The sequence below is a fragment of the Trichosurus vulpecula genome, chromosome 8, assembly GCF_011100635.1.
Source record: "Trichosurus vulpecula isolate mTriVul1 chromosome 8, mTriVul1.pri, whole genome shotgun sequence".
Taxonomy (NCBI): domain Eukaryota; kingdom Metazoa; phylum Chordata; class Mammalia; order Diprotodontia; family Phalangeridae; genus Trichosurus; species Trichosurus vulpecula.
This window is the reverse complement of record NC_050580.1, coordinates 79,788,895-79,806,026: the sequence shown is the minus strand read 5'-3', so window position 1 is coordinate 79,806,026 and position 17,132 is coordinate 79,788,895. Positions and strand designations below refer to the sequence as shown.

At 41.0% G+C, this 17,132-nt stretch overlaps 1 protein-coding gene across 2 annotated transcripts in view; it reads right to left on the bottom strand.

Annotated features, from left to right (window-relative positions):
* Positions 1 to 11,361, bottom strand: part of ALDH18A1 (aldehyde dehydrogenase 18 family member A1) — a 67,125-nt gene extending 55,764 nt beyond the window's left edge. Inside the window, exon 1 of one of the 2 annotated variants that reach the window (XM_036769481.1) lies at positions 11,295 to 11,361. The gene's annotated coding sequence lies outside the window, so the exon portion shown is untranslated. The remainder of the gene's footprint in view (positions 1 to 11,294) is intronic. The other variant, XM_036769480.1, reaches the window with a different exon arrangement.
* Between the last annotated feature and the right edge of the window lie 5,771 nt (positions 11,362 to 17,132).

Here is a 17,132-nt window from a genome sequence, read left to right as displayed (position 1 = left end):
AAAATACTCTAAATCACAACTGATTAGAGAAACACAAATGAGTACAACTCTGAGGTACCATCTCACACCTACCAGATTGGCTAATATGACAGAAAAGGAAAATGATAAATGTTGGAAAGGATGCACTGCTGGTGGTGTTTTGAACTGATCCAACCACTGCAGAGAGCAATTTGGAACTATGCTTGAAGGAATTTTAAATTAAAAAAAAAAAGATAAAGGACCTATTTGTACAAAGAATTGGAAGTTGAAGGGATGACCCTCAACTGGGGATTGGCTGAGCAAGTGGTAATATATGATTATAATAGAATACTACTGTACTATAAGAAAGTACGAGCAAGATGATTTCAGAAAAACCTGGAAAGACATAAACTGATGCAAAGTGAGGTGAGCGGAACCAAGAGAACATCAATATTGTACAATGAACAACTGTGAATGACTTAGCTATTCTCAGCAACACAATAATCCAAAACAATACCAAAGGATCCATGCTGAAAAATGCTATCTGCCTCTAGAGAAAGAACTGATAGTCTGAATGCAGACTGAAGTACTACTTCCTTCTGACTAAAATGGAAATGTTTTATATGATTGCACATACATAACCTATATCAGATTGCTTACCATCTCAGAGAGAAGGGAAGGGTAGGAGGAAGGGTAAGAATTTGGAACTCAAGATTTTTAAAAAACGAATGTTAAAAATTGTTTTTACATGTAATTGGGGGGATGAAATATTCTTAAGGAAGAAAAAAAGAACTGCTGAGTCTGGGAAATTCCCCATCTCATGATCAAGCTGGAGATGACTCAGTAGAATGTAAGTTCCCTAAGGGCACGGGCTGTTTTGATTTTAGATTCTACACTCACAGCCAAGCACAATACCTGCCATGCTGTAGGTGTTTAATAAATGCTTATTGACAGACACACACACACACACATACACACACACACAAAATACAGCACCACAGAAAACAAAAACAAAACAACCCAAAAAACCCAACCTTCCAGCTTGGTAAAGCTGCTAGAGCTTGTACACTGGCTTAGCTTTTGAGAACCCAGGATCACCTTGCTGCCCTGACATTAGAGTTGGATATTTACAGTAGATAATATTGTCCTAATAGTACTCAATTCAAAACACTCTAAATTCAATTTACTTCCACAAAGTACTGTGTCCAATAGGAACCCAGGATGTAAAAAAAAAAGAAAAATTTTCTTAGTGAAATACACAAAGTGAAAAGGTGTGGTTCACACAGAAAAAGCAAAATGTATTTTAAAAATGTGTGTTATATATATATATACACACACATATGCATATGTATATATGTATGTGTATTGCTTAGATTGGCACTCTTCATATGACAACAGTAAAAGGTTTCTGAATGCACAACAACCAAAAATTAATTAATTTAAATTAAAATTAAAAAATCAAATGCATAATGAATCCAAGGTTTTCTGACAACACTTGCCCGTGTTGCATCATGCGATTTCACTGCAGCCTTGGTTCTGAACACAACGTGTACAAACTTTGTACTGCACACACTCTCAGGCCTTACAATGCCAATGAATCCTGCCAAAACTTGAAAAAAGGTCCTAAGTGGTAAAAGTTTAAGAAGCTCTGGCTTAGATTATGACATGTAGTCAGATAAGCAACCTATTGAACAAACTAATCAACGTGAATAATTTGGATGAATGATTTAAACAAATGATGACAAGGGTCCAGAAATGAACAGAAGGGAGAGGGCACGAGGGTATTTATAATACCCTAAAATCTATACAAGTTATAAAGTACATAAAAATGATATCTCATAGTTACTGTCCTTATGAAAGAATACGGCAGGAGAAAAAAGAAAAACATAAGTTTCCTTTTTGTCAACTTTGTCAATTTGATGTATATATGAGGTAGAACCTCACGCTTTAATCTGCATTTCTCTAATTGTTAGTGGTTTGAAACATTTTTTTCATAGAGCTGGTGACAGCCTGAATTTCTTCCTTTGAAAACTGCCAGTTTACATAATATCTTTGACCATTTCTAATAGAAAAAAATATTTTAAATACAAAGCACAACAGAAAATGACAAGTGAAGGGATGGTAGCTAGCCACTGAAACTCTCCTAAATAAATCTCTCCCTTCTTGAGCCTGTCCTTCAAACCGTGCCCCAAACAGTCTCCCAAATGTGCAGGTCTGACTTTCATTCCCCAGCTTAAAAGCATCCCCACTGCTTATGGGATAACATGGATCTTTAGCCTGATTTTTCAGCTCCTCCACAACAGGTATCAACCTAACTTTCCAGTCTTATTTTGTACAATCCCCTTCATATACTCTACTTCAGGGCTGTCCAACCTTAGGTTTTATTGAAACAACAGACAATACATTTCGATTTGCCATTTTAGTGAGAGCTCTGTGGTAGCTCGGCTTTGTTTACTAAAGCATTTATGTAAATTTTTATGCTTGTAGGCAGGCCACATAAATCGCACTGCTTGCCACACTTTGGACAGCCCTGCTCTATATTACAACTGAATCAGGCTCCTACTTATTACCTGATCATGTCCAGCTATTTCCAACATCCATGCATTTGTCCAGGCCTATGACTTCACCTTGAAGGAAGGAACTCCAAATGTTCTGCAAGAGATACTCTGAAAGGTATCTCAGTAACTCTGAAGAGAGTTGCCTAAGACATTGAAAGGGCAAGTGACTTGCCCAGGACCAGAAGAGGCAGAGGTTGCACTCCAGTCTTATTCAGTCTCAAGACTGGATTTCCATCTATCCATTACCCCTTCCTGCTCCTCCTCTCCTCACTGACTCTGGTTCCACTGAATGACTTCTCCCCCTGCTCATGCTTTCCCAGGTCACTCTGTTTGTTCCCTTACACTCCCATTTATATTTCCGTATATACAGGTCAGGGGTCTCTTAGAGGACAGTAAGTTCCTTGAAGGGAAGAGTTGCTGTTCATCTTTGTATTCCCAGCCCTGGGACAGTGCCTTACTATAAAGGCACTTAATAATAAAGGTTTGGATTGAAACAAGGTTAAAAAAACAAAACTGCTGGAGATCTTTTAAAAATCTAGAAGTGTAAGAAACAGTGTGCTAGGAGACAAAACCTTCTGAGAAATTGTTTACTGAGCTCCATGAAGGCTCCAAAAGCAATTTCTTCAGCAATTGGTAAAAGTGATTTGGATTACACACTTTAGTCAGACATTCAGTGCCAATGGCAGCGTTCTTGAGAATCCAGGTGTACCTGCGCTTTCCACATGCATATTCTTTACACTTAGAGGAAAAGGTAAAACAGCAAGAGTTTTGGCCTGACCAACAAAAGCACTAGCAGTTAGATTATCATATACTAAATTACAAAAGCAGCAGCTCCTGGGGGCTGTGCTAGGGAGCTACTTTCAAATACTGCAAATGCTCAACACTTTCAGCTGTTTTGACAAGAATGCTCTCAGGATTCTGCCCCATATACTGGTCTGCACCTTATTAGCAGTCTTCAATTTTATTATGTCATGAGGTAGATAGAGCTGGACTTTAAGTCAGAAAGACCTGAGTTCAAATCCAGCCTCAGAAACTTCCTAGCAGTGTGACCTTGGGCAAGTCACTTAACCTCCATTTGCCTTAATTTCCTCCCCTATAAAATAGGGGTAAATGATAGCACCTCTTAGAGTTGATGTGGGGATCTAACAAGATATTTGTAAAGCACTTTGTGAACTTTAAAGTGCTAGTTATTATTTTATTATTAATATTCAACACATGAAACTGGTCTATGTTCAGAAATGCGCATACCAAACCAAGAAATAACATAAAAGACAGAAGTTTGTCTCAAACTGGGCAAAACTTCAGTTTTCAAAAAGTTAAGGTGGAAAAAAACTAAAGCATCAAAAGCAGCAGAAACTGCTAACAGTCAAAGCTTAGTTAAAATAAAAGTGGTGGGACCTTTCCATGTGACATGTGAGTTTTGCATGGTATCTTTTACACTTTTCTTTTTTTAAACTTCAGGTCCTTTTCCGAAAACAGTTACTTTCTGCAGTTTCTTGTTACTATCTTTTCTTATTTTTACCACAATGTTGATGGTTTCTTCCTCTTGTCAAGTTGTTCCTGCATCTTGAAAAGTGGCAAAAAAAACGAGGTATTAGTGGTACTAGGTGGCTACCGAGTGGGGCAGCCAAAAAGTGCCCAGGATCTAAAGTCCAATTAATCAGAAGGACCCAACAGGTAGAATATTCCTAGGAAGCATGGGTTCAAATCCAGGAAGTCAGCAGGCCTACAGGTCCAGACACTCTTGAGTCTGAAGCAGCAGGCCAACGAAGAAGCCTTGTCTTAAGTACAGAGACCCAGGTCAGGCTCAGAAAGGCTGGAGGAGGTGGGAAGGGAGAGATGGTATTGGGAGAGAAAGGCAAGAAAAGGAAGGAAGAACAGAGGAACAAGCAGAAACCGAAGTCCAGGAAAGCAAGGAGATATCAAACATTCAGAGAAGTAGGGGTTCTCCCATAATACATACGGTTCTATGCAAGGAACACGTACCTACCCACGTGGATTATGACCACAATCTGAGGACAGGAGTTGACTGCCCTCTGCCCTGTTTTCACACTTAATAATAGGTATGAGGAGATAAGGGTCAGCAAAAAATGTGCTGAGACCTTGAAGAAGGAAGGGCACAGCTACCCAGGAACATGGAACAGTTACTTAGGACAAAGTTGATCTTAACACTAAAAGGCATTAGCATTCCTTTAAATTCAATTTCTTGTAGCTTCATCAGTCACAAACATTTTTAAAAAGATATAATTAGTAAATGTGTCATTGTTTTCCAAATAAACTATTATCTGAAAAACTGGAAACAACACAAATGCCTAACAAATGACTCTTTAGGCAAACTATAGTGTACTGACAGCAGAAAATACTACACGGTTATTAAAAATGAGAATTATTTAACTGCCAACAAGACTGCATGAAATCATGAATAAGAAGCACCTACAAAAACATATGTATGTGCTTATTACAACTATGTAAACTTACTTATATACACTTATAGTGAGTCAAAGAATTATTAGTGGTGAATACTGAGTTTTATATGTTTATTTTCTAAAAATTTCACAATAATTACAAATATGAGGATCTTATCCGCAATACAATTTAGAAAATCATTTTAGAAACATAGATCTATAAAGGGTTTTCCGGAGTCTTCCATAGATTTGTTTTTATCTTAAACTTGTTCTAAGTAGAGATAAGTTTTTTAAAATACTTTAAAATTTCTAGAAATTTTATATGTTTATTCCTCTGCATATAGAATACCAGCACTACTGACCTATTCTGCCTTCTTAGTTTTTAGTAGGACATGCACTTTGGGCTTTTTTCCCTCCAATCATGGGAGTAGGTTTTTGCTGAATCTTGCATAATTTCTCACCCTGTCCTTTTGGGAAACCATGGCTTACATTTAGAAGACATTTCACTGGAACTATGGGGCTGACTGTCACCAGGTCCCTTCTGAAATCTATATTTACCCCACATATGACCCCCATATACCCTGGCAAGATCTCTTTTTCACTTTTCCTGAGTATTTTTTAAGATCTTTCTATAGAACTTTGACAACGTTAATTAAGATTTCCTCATGAGGTTAGACACCAATGCCCTAGTTAAAAAAATAACCTCTTCTCTTCCTTCTGCTTCTCCTTCCTAGAAAGCCAGACTATGGCTAGCTAGTAAAGGGTTTTGCTGTTGTTACTGTTGCTGGGAGGGAGAAGAGGGAAGGTTAGTTCCTGGAAGCAAAACAAGCATGTCTTCAAGCCCAAGATTAGATGGTTGCAAACTGTTTTTAGCTCCAAAATGTATGATTCCTCAATTAACACCACATAGTAACTACTTAAGCTAAACGACCTAAACATAGGGGAAAGTACATAATGAACCAGTCAAAGCTAAGATTGGTGGACAGAAAAAAATCTCAGTAATTGTTCTTTCCCTTCATATTAGAGGTGCTGCTCCCCACAATCATAACTAAATAGATAAACGACAGCCTGGGTGCTTTAATCATCTTTTCCCTAGGTTACGTGATCTGGTGGCTTTGCTGCTTCCCAACCAATGTATTGGGTCATACCAGTGCAAGGACAAGACATAACGATGTTTTCACAGGAGCTGAACCCTCCTACTCACTGCTTGTTCCTGGCCATCTTTCCCCACTCTCTGCCCCTTCAATCTACTTCAGAAGTCTGGTCATTCTATAGGATATCGTTTTCATCTTTGTATCTTCAGAACTTAGTCCACTACGTGGCACAGAGAAGTTTAACAAATTCCCTGCTTGTTAAGTGATAGTGAAATATACAGTCACGAACTACTTTGGACCCATGGCAGAAGACGAGAGGTAACTGAACAAAGACAAAGCACATCTCAGCTTGAACGGAAAACTCAAGTTTATTCGTGACTCTTTGAAGCTTTTTCCAACTTCTAGGTGGTTCTGCTGTCTAAAACCTACCTGGTGCCTGAGATAGAAATCTTCAAGAGAAGGGGAAAAAGGCTCTGCTCTGCTCTTGGCTCACGTTGGTCTCATATGGAACATCCCCGTTGCTCCACCAACTGAAATCCCACGGGCTCAAATGCCACCTCCTTCAGGAAGCCTTCCTTGAGTCACCTGTCCCACTTCTACCCCCACCCCAGGATCTCTCCTTCTAAGCTTCCACTGTACTTTCTGACACCATATTCTGCTGTGCAATATGTTTCTGTCTTATTTTCTCTGATATTTATTCATAGTCTTCTCCCTACCCCCACCCCCAAATAGTTATTCTACAGACAAGAATTCATTCATTAGCTTTCACAGTGTGGTATGACCACTAATTTTGTTGCCTTTCCATACTGACTTTGTATTATTTTTTGTTTCTGCTCTTTGTTCTTCATCCTCATAGAACTCTTCTCATATTTCTCTGATTTTTTTATATTAATTATACCTCGTAATACAGTGAAATTCTCTGCTCTTTACTACCATTTTCGCAATTGGCAAATCATTTAGCCTCGTCAGGCCCGAGTTACCTCATCTGCAAAGTGACAGCGATGGCCTACATCTCTAAAATCCCTTCTAATTCTAAATTGATCAATAAACATTAAGCACCTACTATGCGCCAGGCACCGTACTAAGCGCTGGGATATAAAAAGACGACCAAAAAAACAGTTTCTGTCCTCAGGGAGCTTACCATGTAATGAGGGAAACAACATGCAAAAACATACGTACAAAGGAAGCTATATACAGAATAAAATAGGAAATAATTAAGAGAGGGAAGGCGCTAGAACAAAGAAGAATTGGGAAAGGTTTCCCATAAAAGATGAGATTTTATGTTTTGCACGACTAAACACCTAAGCTGAATTGCTTGCTTTCTCAATGAAGAGGGGTAGAAAGGGAAAGAGAGAATTTTGAACTCAAAAGTTTTAAAAACAAATATTAAAAATTGTTTTTACAGGTAACTGGGGAAAAAATAAAAACTTTTAAAACAGAGGGGATTTTAGTTGCGATTTATCTTTAACCAAAACCATGACAGTATGCTAGAGGGTCATTTACTCCCAAGCTTCTCCTTCGAATCCATCCTGCATAACAGACACTGGCAGACTAATTTTTCTAAAACAGTATTTTCTTCACAACATCCACCTGCCCAAGAACCTATAATTGTTACCTACTGCTTACTGCATCAAGCTTAAATTTGTCTGAGACTTTCAAAGCCCTCCATAATCTAGTTTTACTGTAAAGACCCAATTTACTCTTTTTTTTTTTTACAAGATCATTTTTTAAAATCTTTTAAGCTTGTTTCTGTTTTTGTCTTTTTTGGAGAGAGGGAAGGGAGGGCAGGGGTTAAGTGACTTGCCCAAGGTCACACAGCTAGTAAGTGTGTCAAGTGTCTGTGGCCGCATTTAAACTCAGGTCCTCCTGGCTCCAGGGCCAGTGCTCTACTCCCTGCGCCACCTCCCTGCCTCCAATTTACTTCTTGACAGGAGACTCCCACTTAAATAATTTCAATTTCTTTACTGCTCCTGGAATATTCTATACTTAAACGTTCTCTCTACCTCTTTAAATTAAATTCTCTTCCTCCAAGGCCAGGCTCAGATCCATTCAAGGCTGTCACTTCCTTATCTTTCCAGCCTAACCTCACACTGATCCTTCGGCAGGTGCTAAGCTCCAGCCAAACAGTTCTACTCAGACTCTGCACACTCCTCCTCCATGCTACCTGTGCTCACCCCATTCCTTAAGCCTAAAAAGCCCTTCCCCCAAGCCTCAGCTCCCGCTCTTAGAATCCTAACCACTTTTCAAGTTCCAACCCTACTATCAGCTCTCCATAAACTGTCCCTTATCTCCCAACCCCCAAATGGAAGTTCTTTCTTTCATGGCACTGTAATCCTCCTCACCTGAAGTAACCAAGAGAAAGGGGACAGGCCACTTGTTGGAGATGTCATAGAGGCACTGCTTGTTAAGGTACGAGTTGGTCTAGAAGTTTCTGAGATTAAAAAAAAAATTACTGTGCTAAGTGCACCAAGATACAGAGATATAAATGCCATTCAGGAGTCTTCAGACTTGAAGAGCACTTCTCTTCTTCACTAGGACTGTAGTATTGCATGCAGATTTGGGAACACATGTGATTGTCCCAAGCCCATCCTGAAATGTGAGCCTCCCTGAGAGCTGGGAAGACCCTTTCTATCTTTATCCCCCTTGATTGGTGCTCTCTGCATGTAACAGCCAGCTAGTAAATGGTTGCTGACTGAATCTGAGTTTCAGGATAACCCTGCCAGGCAAGACTGGCATCATGATAGGTTTGGTTTGGGGTTTTTTGGGTGAAGACTTACGATTTCATCAGTGAGGGAGTTCCTTGTAACCTCTACCAATTTGCAGTTGCAACTGTTTATTGAAACTCAAATTTGCCATCCTGGTGACCTGTGGAACACTGGCAGCCTGTGGAACAGAGTGCTTACAGGAAGGGCCTAGTTGTATTAGACCAGATTGCCTGATTCCAAAACTGAGCCCTCAAGCCACTGCCTCAGACCACACTGCTTCTTAATCCCATTTTTCAGGTAAAGAAAATAAGGCTTAGCCAATGGCAGAATTTGTTTTGTGTGATTACACATATTTGTTACATAGGTTTTGTTTTTCTCTTTTTTTCAGAAGAAACAAAAAGGGAAAAAAGGTGCATTTTCACTACTTGAACCAAAAAAAATTATATTAAAAATGAGCTATAGGGGAAGTTCACTCCCCAAAGCTACAGGACTAGAAAAACTTCAAGGCTGAACCAAAAACTCTCTAACTCTCACCTGCCAGCACTCTATCCAATACACTAGGTTCTGACAGACTGAAATCCTGAAATTTCCTCAATGCAACATAGATATAGGAGATATAGAGGTGAGAAAGGAGGTTTGGAGCCTGAGCTTAGAGCTGGACCTTCACTCTACTACCCTCACACAAGTCACCCCACTTTGGGGCCTCGGTCCCCCCAAATGTAAAGTGAGAGCATTGTGTGAGATGACCTTCTAGCTCAAGTTCTATTAAAGAAGACAAAGTCTCAAGTCTACTTAAAGCAGATGACTGGTTCCTTGGAACAAAAGGCATTTACACACAGTTTACTTCTGGCAAACAGTTTTTGATATTTTGACTAAGTTGACTATTTCTCAACTGTTCTTCAGAAGTTCAAAACAAAATGACCTTAACTCAGTGATTTAAATAGAGCACTGAACTCCACTCCCAACCTCCTCATACAAACACTCACTGTGAGCCTCATGTTATTATGGAAAAACCCCTGATGATAAATGTAACTACCCAAAAGGATTTAAAAAAAAAAAAAACCTAAGAAGATGCAGTCAAGAGCCTGTCTATCCTACATGCCACAAATCATTTTCCATGGTCCTACTGTAGTTTCTGGAATACATCACTACTACCTCCCATTTCCAGACCTTTGTACTTACTATCTCCCACTGCTAGAATAATACTTGGCCCCCTCACCTCCACTTTAGTTTCCCTGACTTTGTCCAACTCAAATCCCACCAATTCCATTTAGTGCCTTCTCTTCTCAGGATCCTTTCTATCTACTCCTGGAGTCTGCGTTCATTTTTCACATGTAGATATGTAAGCTTGTATATTTCATATATTTCAACGTAATGGGGTTTCCTTTTTCAGTCAACTTTTTACATACATATTTTTGACAACTATAGTTCAATATAAGTGCTTTCCTTTGGCAGTGGGACATTTAACATTTATTAAGCACTTACTATCTGCCAGGCAATACCAGCCTGAACGAGCCCCAATGTTGTCTGATCACAGAAGCTAAAAAGGTCAATTTACCTAGTTACTACTTGGTAGTACCCGGGAATACCAGGTGCTGTAGGCTTTATTTAAAAACAAAAAAGAGGTAGCTAGATGGATCAGTGGGATAGAGCACTGGGCCTGGAGTCAGGAAGACCTGAGTTCAAATTAGGCCTCACACTTAATAGCTGTGTGACCTTGGGCAAGTCACTTAACTGTTTGCCCTAATCCACTAGAGAAAGAAATGGCAAACCACTCCAGTATCTCTGCCAAGAAAACTTCATGGACAAGTATGGTCCACAAGGTCAGGACTGAACAAATATGCCAGGCACCTTGCTAACTACTGCGGATACAGAGAAAGTCAGAAGACAGTCCGTGCTCTCCAGGAGCTCACAGTCTAACCCTCCTGTGTATTTTATGCATTTAAAGACTTCATTCTGAGAAGACAACCCCTGCTCCACTCTGGATCTATCTTTCTCCTACCTGTCTGCGTCCACCCTGCCTGCCCACCAGGACGTGCGCTCCCAGAGGTCAGGGGTTGTTTCTAACCTCCCTTTGCAACCCCAGCGCTCGGCTTACATTCGTGCTCGGAGAAGGATACGGATGTTGATGGGGATGGGGGAGGGAGGTAAAGAGAACCCCAACTGCGCGCATGAGGACGTGCTGGGGGTGCATCGGCCAGGGGCCGACTCTTCGAAGTTTGCCTGGCTGCCGCGGCGGCCGAAGCGGAGGGCTGCGCGGCGCCGCGCGAGGATGGACGAGCCCGGCGCTCCTCGGGTACCATGACCCCACCCTCCTCCTGCCGCGGCTCAGAGGTGCGCACCCGCATCCCGGCGCGGGCTCACGCTCAGGCCGATCCCCGGAAGGACCCTGAGGCTGCGTGTGGGCGCGGCGGCAGCGCCCCCGCACCTTTCCCCTCCCCCCAGGATCCCTTCTGCCCCATCTCTTCACCTTCCCCCCCACCCCCGCTCCGCAGCACCCACTGGGGCCCCGATCCGGATGAGGGGAGCGCCCGGCCCGAGCCCACTGCCGCGTCCCCCGGGCGGCCTGCTCACCAGCCTCCTCGGGGCACAGGTCGCCTCCGCTGCGGGGCTGCAGGATCCCTCCAGGCGCCGGCGACGTCTGCTCAGAGTCCACGTAGAGGCGCGATTCTTAGCGCGCGCCGGCCCGCCCCTCCCCCGGCAGCCGACGTCCCGCCCGAGTGGAAGCTTACGCCAGCGGCGCAGGCGAACAGGAGGGCGTAGCGTGAGCGGCCGCGGTTGCGGCGTAAACGGCATTCGAGAATCCGCGGCCCTCCACGTGGCGGGCTCCGCCTCCCTCTCCTCCCGCCCCCTCCGACCACGCCCTTTCTCACTGTAGACAGACGCCGAGTCTGAGACGCCGTATGGGAACCAATTTCTTTTTCTGGCGTCCAGTCAAGACAACAAAAGTCTGTAGGCTCCTTGGCATCGGAGCCTTAATGGTCAAGGGAAGGATGCCCGGACATCGGTCTCTTGGTGTCAGTGGACTTGCTCACTCTCTTCGCATCAACAAACAATTCCGAGCATATGCACAAAAATCTCTCCTCCTACCAGGATCCCCATGGGTTTCTGGAGGCGACCAGTCCACAATGTGTGTTGAATGCCTAATATTACCTTCATTTCGCGTGTGGGAAAATCCCGGAACAAAGGAAATTATTTTCCCTCTGGGGCGCAACACCAGAGATCTCTACAATTTCCTAAGGAAACTCTTTCCCAAATTTCCACTGCACTGCTCGGAAGACAACAGACAATGAAACCGTTTTCGGATCAAAAAATGCTGTATTTGATCCCTGACTGGGTGATTCTAAAACTATCTCATCAATCTGTTTATTTCTTTCTGTATTTGCCACGTTCCTCCTATCATATGCATGCGGCACAGGGACGAATCTGTATAGTGTAAAGCACTCTGGAAATGGTTAAAACCTTCCTAATTAGGGACCCTGTCACGCAGATAACATCCCTCAGTCTCAGTATTTTTTCCCCAGGTCTTTTTTTTTTCGTTGCTTTGACTCGGACTTTGCTTATGTGGCAAACAGAATCCTTCAAGATCCTCCACTGCCAGCTGTTTGCAGCCACTGGATAGCTCCTCCTGCCTAATTTATATGCCAAGGAAAATGGTTTAGAAGTGTTTTGTCTGGAGCTTTTTATACTTTACTGGCACCTGGTACGATGTCTTGTACACAGTAGGTGCTCGACAAGTGTTCATTGAATGTAACAATTACGGAAGGCTGTCAAAAATTTAGTGGAAAATCATCACTCTGGGAGAGAGAAAAAAGCTTTAGTCTTAGAGCTAAAAGTTAGTTTCACTACATGTTCCTCCCTGTTAATTCTTGATCCCCGAATCCTCCCCTCTTCCAACCTCCCTTACTACTTTCGAGGGTAAGACCCTTCCGGTCTCTACTTAGGATTTCGACGGTATTCTGGCAGTCTTTTTATGCAGTCCTGGACTGAATAAAGCAGTTTATAGCTAATTCTTTTTGATTTTCTTTATAATTATTCTTTCTGGTGCATTTTCAGAGCTTTACTGAGGTATTTGCAAGGAATCTGGTCTCCTCTTGGACCTAGCACATTATAATCTTCCCACAACTCTTCTCTGCTTCCTTTGACCCCTCATCTCTTGGGGTTGAAAAAGATTTTTGTTCTTATTTAATTCTGTTTATATATCTTGGATATCCAACCCATATCAGAGATATTTGATAAAAACACTAATTTCTTATGCCATATAGCATAATAAATTCAAGAGATATGTGACCTAAATATTGAAGAACATAACATAAAAAAATTAAAATCACTTATTAAGCACTTACTCTGTGCCAAGCATTGTGCTGGAGAAGTAGAACACATACCTTACACCACTATGATTGGGGATGAGTTAACTTTTTTCACTTTGATTTTCAAGTATTTTATTATTTTCAATTATATGTAAAAATATTTTTAACATTCATTTTTTAACATTTTGAGCTCCAAATTTTCTTCCTCCTTCAATGAGAAGGCAAGCAATTTGATATGTTACACACATGTGGTCATGCAAAATATATCTCCATACTGGTCATGTGAAGGAAAACACAAAATGAGTTTTTAAAAATGCTTTAATCTGCAATTGGACTCCATCAGTTCCTCCTCTGGAGGTGGATAGCATTTTTTATCCTAAGTCCTTCAAAATTGTCTGGGATCATTGCATTGCTAAAAATAGCTAAGTCATTCAGGGGCAACTAGGCAGTACAGTAGATAGAGCTCCTGGCCTGGAGTCAGGAAGACCTGAGTCCAAATCCTGCCTCAGACACTTACTAGTTGTGTGATCCTGGGTAAGTCACTTACCTCTGCCTCAGTTTCCTCATTTGTAAAATGAGCTGGAAAAGGAAACTGCTCCAGTATCTTTGCCAAGAAAACCCCAAATGGGGAGCCAGGCATGAATGAAGAACAAAAAGCTAAGTCATTCACAATTGATCATTGTTGAAATATGATGTTACTGTGTACAATGTTCTCCTGATTCTACTCACTTCTCTTTGCATCATTTCACGTAAGTCTTTCCAAGTTTTTCTGAAAATACCTTCGTCATTTCTTAGCACAATAATATTCCATCAAAACACATACTACAGCTTGTTCAGTCATTCTCCAATTGATGGCCATTAGGGGAGGAATTCTTAAATAAAGAAGGGATAGAAGCAATTACAAAAGACAAAACAGATAATTTTGATTACATGAAAAGCTTTTACACAAACAAAATTAACACATCTAAGATAAGGGAAGTGGTTGACTTGGAAAACGTTTCAATACTTTGTAGTAGATTGAAGAAATGTAAGGAATATAGGTAGTGGCAAGAAGACAATTGGCTCAACCAACACATGGATTATATCAAGGGAAAAATAGCAGATGTTTAAAGATAATGGAAACAGGGAAAGAAAGATATAACATCCAACTGATCCCCCAACTTGTTTTGTGCTCATGCTTATGGGTTGTATCCCCAAAATGAAGCTGCTACCTCAGGATCTAGGGTACCCTGAGGATATATATTTCTTAAATTATAACTCATGAGCTCCTCATCAATGTGCTTCCCCTTAACAGTGTGGAACATTTTATACCATTTTATATCATTTTTGTCATTTCAATAAGACCCAGAGCCTTAACTAATCAAACAGATGAAGAGTCTGGACCTAACAGCTTCTTTGTTTTCTGAGTAACTCAGAAAATGCTTCTTCTTATGTCAACATGCCCAGATGGAGTATTCCTTCCTCTGTCCATGGCCATTACGGGTGAGAACCTTGACTCCAGATACTATCTTGAATTATGTAACTTTTTCTTATCTTAATATTTTATGGGCATATACTATGTTATGGAATGTTAATGGCAAATTAATCACAGAGATCCTGGGCTGTAATTCCAATTGACATTTTGTCAGCTATCCTGACTTATTGTATTTACAACCTGTTCCATTAAGGAAAATCCTTGTCATGTAGCATGATTAAACATACATGGTGATCATAAAAGTGAGGTAATACAGACATGCCGAGTCTGTTAAAGAAAAATGTATATAAGTTTTCTCATCTCTTTGTTCATCAGTCAGATTCTGGTCTGGCTCCATGCATGCATGTCCACTATGCTTAAGGGAATAAATAAATAAGTAATATGAATTTTTCTATCACCTAGCTCTGTTGTTGCCTCCTTTAACCAAATTTTCAGGTTATCAACAGTTAGCCAGAAGACTCAATAAGTTCATAGCAAAGGCATTTGCTAAAATGGCAAAGTACAACCAGAGCCACAATGCATGGAGTTAATACATGCAGTACCTACAGGAAGAAGACGTAGTCATAAAGTACAAAAGTAGTGATGTACACAGGTCAGGATCCCCCGTGGCCAAGGCCTTTTATTCCTCTTTAATCTCTCATACTTCTTTCTTCATGGCATCCTTTATGAAACAACTTTCCATTGTCAGGGAGAATTTTTGATCTCCTCTCTGCTGTCAGGGTCAGGGATCGTGCTTCATGAAGTTTCTTCCAATTCCATGGAACTATCTTTGTATCAATGTTTGTCTGGGGACTGTGTTTCCTTTAGATGTACCTAGAATTCTCAAAAAGAATCTCCAGGTGTTGGACAGAGTATATCCTTGTGGTCTGTACCTCTGCTGATGGATATCATAACCAATGTGTGTGGGAAGTGAAAGATAGTTGAGGAAATGAAAGGAGAAAAGGAAATTCTCATCTTCACCAAAGATGAAGATCTGGCTTCTTCCTTGACTGCTGGACATTGCTTCAACTGTCTCCAGCTCTTAAAGTGCTGGCTCTGTCTACAAGACCTAGCTATTTAAAGCCTCCCAGGGACATGGCCAAATTATAGCCTAGATAACTGCATTGCATAACTCCACATCCAGGAGTTCTCTATACCAGGGCTTCTTAAACGTTTTCCACTCTCGACCCCTGCAGCTCTTCTTAAACTGTGGGTCTTGACCCAATACGGGCTATACCAACGAAGTCATGAATCCAGACCCAGTCTTCAGTTAGGTAGATAGCAAGATGGTTGTTGTTTTTTTCCTGTTGTTGCTGACAGATATACATAACAAAGCCAAAATGATTGGTAGACAGCAATGACTTGGGTTTCCTTGATTTCCTTTTGTTCCGGCTCAAATTAATTTGCATGCCAGATCAAGAGGGATCTAAGGAATTTTTAATCCTAAAGAGGTAGTTGTCTGGGTAAAAAGACTGATCTTGGCTCTAGATAAAGGGTAAAAAGATTTAGTTTTGGGCTTAAGGCACTGTGCCCAGCACTGGCTAACTGAGTATAAAGTCTGGCTATGACTAAGAAGCTATCAAACTGCCCTTAGTAGGGCAGGTCTTCTGGTTGCTACATTGTAGCATGCACCCTGTGATGACAGGCAGGGGACCCTGAAGACCTGAAGCTCAGAACTCAATAGTAGGAATAATTTGCCCATGAGAGACCACAAAACCTGTAGAGTAATGAGCCCAGCAGAGAGCAATGAAGTCCATCATAGAGTAAGAGGAAGAAGGAAACTACTGTATTTCTCCATGTATAAGACTCATCTTTTCCGAAAAATTTGGGGTCTAAAAACTGGGTGCATCTCATACAGTGGTTGTAGATTTTTTTACTTGCCTTTCCCACTTTTTCGCGTTTGTTGTCTTTGCGCTCATTGTTTCACATTTGTTACCGGTATATTAGGTTATGTTTTGCCATGTTCTGCCCAGAAATGTCTCAGAAAAGATTTTCATACAGTGCAGAATTCAAGTTAAAAGTGATTCAGTTTGCAAAAGCGAATGGAAATCGTGCTGCTGAATGTAAGTTTGGTCCTCCTCCAACTGAGAAAACAATCTGAGACTGGCTCCAGGAAGAAGAAACCCTACTGAAAACGACATGGCAGAAGAAGGCCATGAGAGGCAAGTCAGCAAAATGGCCTGATTTAGAGAGGGAATCGAAGATATGGATTGAAGAGCAAAGGGCAATTGGAATTCCTGTATCCACAAGGATGGTTCAGCATGAGGCAAAAAGAATTGCTAATGAAAAAGATGTTACTGATTTCAAAGGAGGACACAATTGGTGCTTCAGGTTCATGAAACAGAATGGACTAAGCATGTGTACATGTACCAGACTTGCCCAAAAGATGCCTGAAAGCTATGAGCAGATGAATAAAACTTGAGTTCAATAACTTTATATAACACAATTTTTTTTTTCAAATTTCAGGACCCAAAATTAAGCTGCATCTTATACATAGGGAGATATGGTATTTCTCTGCAAGGGAAGGTGGCCTAGCCATACCAGATCCAAAACTGTATTATAAAGCAGCAATCGTCAAAATTACTTGGTACTGGCTAAGGAATAGAATGGTGGATCAGTAGAATGGGTTAGATACACAAGACAAAGTAG